Raw genomic sequence first — 6,019 nt, 5'->3', positions numbered from 1 at the left:
CGTTGGCCCAACAGACGGTTGTCAGACAGGTGTCCTTGCAAAAGTATTTTTGTGGAAGGTTCCGGTGGCCTTCGTGCAAGCTCGTGGGCAGAGTCTCTGGGTGATCGTTCTTGTTACTGAGCATATGCGCCTGAGGTCCTTCCCTTACAACCTCCTGACTTGCTTTGTTTTTTTGTTTTTTTTTTTTTTTTGGTTAGGGCTTGACAAAAGTGACTCCATTTTTGTTTGAAACTTTCTCATTCACATACTGTGCAATTCAATATTTTGAAGACTACGATCCAGGGGTTGGTGTATTTGCAGAGTTGTGCCACCACTGCCACACACTATCTTAGAACACGTTCATTCCCCCCCGGAAGACAACGCGCCTGCCTGCAGTCACCCCGCTCCCCTCCCCACTGCCCCAGGTCTGCCTTCTCCCTCGTGGATCTGCCTGTTCCGGACACTTGTCACATGAGCACACATACGGGCCCTTCCTGCTCAGTCTCTCATGTCGGGTGGTGCTTCACCCTCGTTTTGGTCTGTATTGGTGCCTCATTTCTTTTATTACCGAATAAAATTCCACTGCGAACAGGTCGTAAGGCATCTGCCCACCGAGGGACATTCCAGTCTCTTTGCCTTTTGGCTGCTGTGAATAATGCAGCTACAAGCATCTGTATATGTGTTTTTGTGTGGACAGATCCGCTAGAGGAGTGGACTCGCTGCCTGAGAGCCTTTTTGGCAAGGTCATGGTTAGGTGGTAGGGTCAGAGTGTCCAGTGCACTGCCCTGGGAGGGAGCTGAGACTTGCCTGTAGTCTGGCAACTATAGGATTTGTTCTGGGTGGGTCATTGCTGGAGCGGACAGGCCCAGCCCTGGACAGGTACCAGCAAATCCTGGGGAAGGGCCAACGATTCTTGAGGCCCACGCTGGGGAGAGAGGACAGAGCCCTCTGACCAAGGGCAGGGCGGGGACAGGACATGGGTATCTGCCTGGTGCTGGCTCCCTGACCAGGGCCCTCTGCTGCTCAGGACTGGACGACCCTACCCACTGTCTGATCACTACTGATTTTCATTAGAGCTTTAATGTCTGTACCACTTCACGCAACGATGTCCTTTCAGACTTTAAAGTAAATCTTAGCTCATTCTAATAAAAGCCATGTAAAGCTCAGCCAGAAATCTAATTGTATTTACTAAATAGCTAATAAATATTTACTACCAACCCCATTGCTCCATAAAATTGAACACTGTTTCTGCTGCAGGCTCTCTGGGGTGTGAGGCCTGCTGGGGAAGTGGGAGAGAGGGGCTGGGAAGGAGAGAGGAGGCCTGGCTCGGCTTCTGGTTGGAGCTGAATGGTGGTCCTCCAGCTGATCCTCCACTGTGCTTCCTGTGGTTGAGAGCTGGCTGCTCAGCAGAGCCTCTGAACCAAGCGTGATCATTTTATTCAGAGAGCGAGATTTCTGCAAGGCCTCATTTCAGCTGCGATTCCAAACTGCTCTCTTGGATTACACATGGAGGCTTATGACATTTTCCACTGAGGTGGTTTTCAAATTAACTGAAAACTTAGCAGTTTTGTAATTGTTGAATTATAGACTGTCAGCTCCCCATCTTGGACTCCTGAGTGCATCCATGGGTCTTTTTAAATCTGAAATTTTGCTGTAGGCTGAGTCCTCAAAGAAAGATATATACCCTTGACATTTAAAAAAAAATTAATGGAAAAATCACTAAATCCCTTCAAATGGTACATTGAAGTATAGCTACCGTTCTTTCCCCATGTCCAGTGAGAATTTAATCATCCCAAAATCTTAATGTTCAATATTGAAATTTTTATCCAAGAGACCCAAAAAATGTTTCTCAAGGAGCAGATGGCATTTCCCAGCAGGAATCCCTGGCTCTAATTTGAAGCTGTGGCAACCTGACAGATGACCCAGTGACATGGTCCTTTACCCAAACTCAACAAATCTGGGGCCCCTGAGGTCGAAAAGAGCCCCATGGTGAAAGCATGGGTTGGCGGACTGGTCTAGGAACTCCCCAGGGTTGGTCCCACTTGTTTCCAAAATCATCTGAAGCCCCAGAGCTTCTGATGGGGCACAGTCTCACCAGTGGAAGCAGGACATCTCCCCAGGTGAGTGTGAAGGGCAAGGGTCAGTGGGGCAGAAGGCTAAGATCCGGGTCCATCTATGCAATTGTAGATGGTGTCCAGTTCTGTGGGCTTCTGGATTTTTGTAGTGGGCACCATCGTTGCCTGTGCGAGTGAACTTTACTGTGATAAGCACCTCAGAAAGTTAGTTTAAACTGCAGCTGTTTATGGGCCCTTGGTTACATGAGCTGGCAGTTTGGGCTGGGCCACACCTGGGCTCCTCACATGGCTCAGCTGAGGCAGATGTAGGCCATTGGCTGGGACACCCTCGTTGTCCTCCAGAAGGCCAGAAGGCAGTTAACCTGGGCTCCTTCCTGTGCCGTTGGAGATCTGAGGGTCCCAAGAGGGTAAACTCCAAGGCACAGTGCCTTTCGGGCTTCCTCGTGTGTAATAGTGGAGTTGGCCAAAGCAGGTCGCATGGCCAAGCTAGAACTTAAGGAGTGGGGAGAGACTCCACTTCTGAAGGAAAGTCCCACTAAAAGGGTGTGGATGCAGACAGGAGGCCCTCGTGGCCATTCTGCAGCCTGCCACAGAGTCCACCTAGACCACGTCTATGGGGCAGTGTACACAGTGTACACACGCCAGGGACTGGCCATGACCACCAGCTCTACCCTTCCTCTCTGCCCCTGGTGGGGGCGAGTCAAGGGTACACCAGGCTGGCCCTCCTTCTAGGCAAGGACGATTCATGCTCCTGAGCTCACTGGAGTCAGTCAGGGCTAGACTTGACCTGATACCACACCCCTGTCCTGCGCTTTCCCTGGTCTGTCCTGCTTTCCTCCCTCCACGTAGGGAGCTGCATCCCCTCAACAAACTTGCCCCCAAACACCTGCTCCAGTTCCACGTCCAGTAGGGAGCTCAACTGTGGAGTGCAAACTTTCTTTTTCTTTTTCTTTCCTTGGGGATTGAACCCAGGGGTGCTTTGCCCCTGAGCCGCACCTCCAGCCCTTTTATTTTTTATTTTGAGACGGAATCTCACTAAGTTGCTGAGACTGGTCTCAAACATGCCATCTTCTTGCCCCAGCCTCTGGAGCTGCTGGGAATATAGGCATGTGCTACCACACCAAGGAGCTTGTGCCTTCTAAGGATAGCCCTGTGTTATGTCCTATCTCTTGTGCTTTTCTACACTGGGCCCCTGATGCCCTTCCATGAGCTGCAGGTCCAGGCCCTCCCTGAAACCTGGGCAAGCTACGGACTTGCTTGTAGTCATAGGTCATAGGGGAAATGATGCTGTGTGATGTCTGAGAGTCACTTACCAAGGGTGACAGTGTCTCCCTTGCTAACTGGAATTCCTAGCCCTGCAGCCTTTCTGCCTAGAGGCTGCCATGTTGTAAGGAAGCCCAGCAGGCCTGCATGGGGAGAGACCTGGCCAGCCCAGATTCAAACTCCCCAGCTAAGCCTTTCTTGAATTCCTGGCCCATAGAAATTGTGAGCGATAATAGGATGATTGCTCTTGCTTAGGTCACTAAGCCTTAGTCTTATTTATTGTTCACTAACAGTGTGTGTACACTGACGTTGGACGAGGGCCGCCTCCCCATCATGATGATGAGCACAGACAAGGAAGGGCTTCCTGAGGACTGTGGATACTGTCCTGGCCCCGTTATCAGGAGTGTGTCTTCCTAACCTGTTACTGTTTCTCTTTTCAGCCTCCCAAGGCAGGGCAATCGGGGCTGGAATCCGACAGATCTTCTCTCTTCCCTGGCAAGCTATTCTGCCCTTCTAATCTCCCTTTCCCTGCAGTATCTGGGAGAGAAACTTCCAGATCAACAGGTGCCTCCAGGGATGCCCAGTGGAGAGAGGTGGTGAAGCTGGTTGAAGGTCTTTCTCCCCTGCTGGAAACCCTGGAAGCACGCCCACTTCCTGGGGACAGCAGTGTGTCTGGATTTCCTCTCAAAGGCTGTCGCTCTCTGCGACCTGCTGGAGGGGGTAGCAGGTGCCCGTCCTGTGGGTGTGTCTCTAAAAGAGGAGCTGAAGGACATGGTGGGGGCAGGAGGCCATGTGCCTCTTTGGTCAGAGTGTGCAGAAGATGAGATGCAATGTGAAGTGTTGTCATGCATTTCACAGCCCCCAAAGGCTGCCTGCTCCTTGGTCCTCGGTCCTCTGCAGCTACCTGGAAGACATGCAGCAGGGGACAGTGACACTCTGCCACGGGGGGGTGGGCTGAGAATTGGGGGTTTGGGCTGGAGAATGGGGGGGAGGAGGTGGCTGGGGAGCAAGAAGGGGAAGGAGAGATGAGGGCAGGGAATGACTGGCATGGGGGAGCAGGGGAAGACAGGCAATAAAGGGTGGGAGAGGAGGAGGTAGTGGGCAGCAGGGAATGGCTTTGGGGAAATTCCAGCACTTTTGAAATCATCCCAACTTTGATGCATATAGCTCCAGGAAGCAACAGGACTTTGCGTGATTACGAGATGTGGTAGAAGTTGTTTGTTTAGGCTTCTTTCATTTCTTTTTCTCCTGAGCAAATGCCAGACATTCGATTGCATTTTAGCTTTTCAGGTCCTTTGACAATCCAATGGAAGCTGGGCCCTTGTTCAAGGGGGAGAAAAAACCCACAAAATGATATTGGCTAAATGGTATCGTTATCCTGCATGCACATACAAGTATGTGACGACAAATTCCACTGTCATGTACGATGCACTAGTAAAAATATGGGGGAGAAAGAAACCACAGAAAAGAACCCACAACACACGATTCTGAAGCCAATTTCAGCCAGTTTGCGGCTGCCCCCTTCACATCCTTGCAGGAGCTGCAGTGCCTGGATGGAAGGGAATGAAAGGAGGGTGGGGAGGAAGATGGCGGCAGCAGCTCAGCCCCAGGGGCCTCACGGAAGGGCAGCTGCAGGGACACCCCCGACCCAGCTGGGTCACTTTTTGGAGCTTACAGCTGGTGCAGAGTTGGAATAGACCCCATCTTCAGCTGCCCGCTGGCCGTGTGAAGGGAGGAGGGAAGGCTGCCAGTATGCACAGATGGGTGTGGCTTCTGATGGACCCTGGAGCAAAATCAACGTTAACTGTCCTTAACATGGAGAACAAATGGAACTCAGGCCCTAGACAAACCAGGACAGTGTGTCTTCGTCCTCTTCTGACTTTTGTTGTCTTTTGAGAATCCAGAGAGGTCACGTCTACACACTGGAAGCAGGGCAGGGATGTCCACATTCCACAGCCCAGCTGCCCTGGGGACTCTGGAGAGCGCCCAGGGAGGACAGGAGGAGGCCCCGGACCCCCGACACTCTCCCTGGGGTGACCTGGGAGTAGCTGCTCATTGAGCCTTGGTTCCGGGCGCTGGCAGCAGCATTTCTGCATTTGAAGTTGCAGAATGAAATACCCATCTGAAGAGCAAAATCCCCAGCCAAAGTCAGAGCCCCCAATTTTGGTTCCTCAACCATCTGTGGGGAAATTTTTTAGTTTGCCTCACACTCAAAAAGAAAAAGCAAGGGAGGAAAGGCCATTTCCTGTGACTGGTCCTAGGAGGTAGCAACCCCGGCTCTGTCCTAAGTGTTCCCTAAGTGCCCTGGCAGGGCGTCACCTCCACCAACTGCAAGGCAGCCCCACGTGGGTCCTGCTCACCCTCGCACTCACTGCTCGCACTCATAGGCGGTGCCCATTACTATCCTCCAAAAGCGGGGAGGTACCTCACTGCAGGGGTGCAGGAGCGCATCCAGACACCTGGGCCATGGGCCTCAAGGTCACAGAGCCCCTGTGTATGTCCCAGCCAGGTCTTGTTCCCTTTGACTGCCACCTAAGGCTCCCTCAGAGAGCTCTGAGTCTTCAGCCCTGGGACGAATGATGCGGCTGGTGTTGAGCAAGCCCTTGGCAAACTGGCGAAGTAGTTACTCACACAGCCTGCTAACTCCAAAGAGCAAGTATCAGAGCTGCGCTGCGGCTGCTGGGTTTGAGCCTCAGCACTGC

Source organism: Sciurus vulgaris (genome assembly GCF_902686455.1).
Source record: "Sciurus vulgaris genome assembly, chromosome: 2".
NCBI classification, from domain to species: domain Eukaryota; kingdom Metazoa; phylum Chordata; class Mammalia; order Rodentia; family Sciuridae; genus Sciurus; species Sciurus vulgaris.
This window is presented reverse-complemented; position numbering follows the sequence as displayed.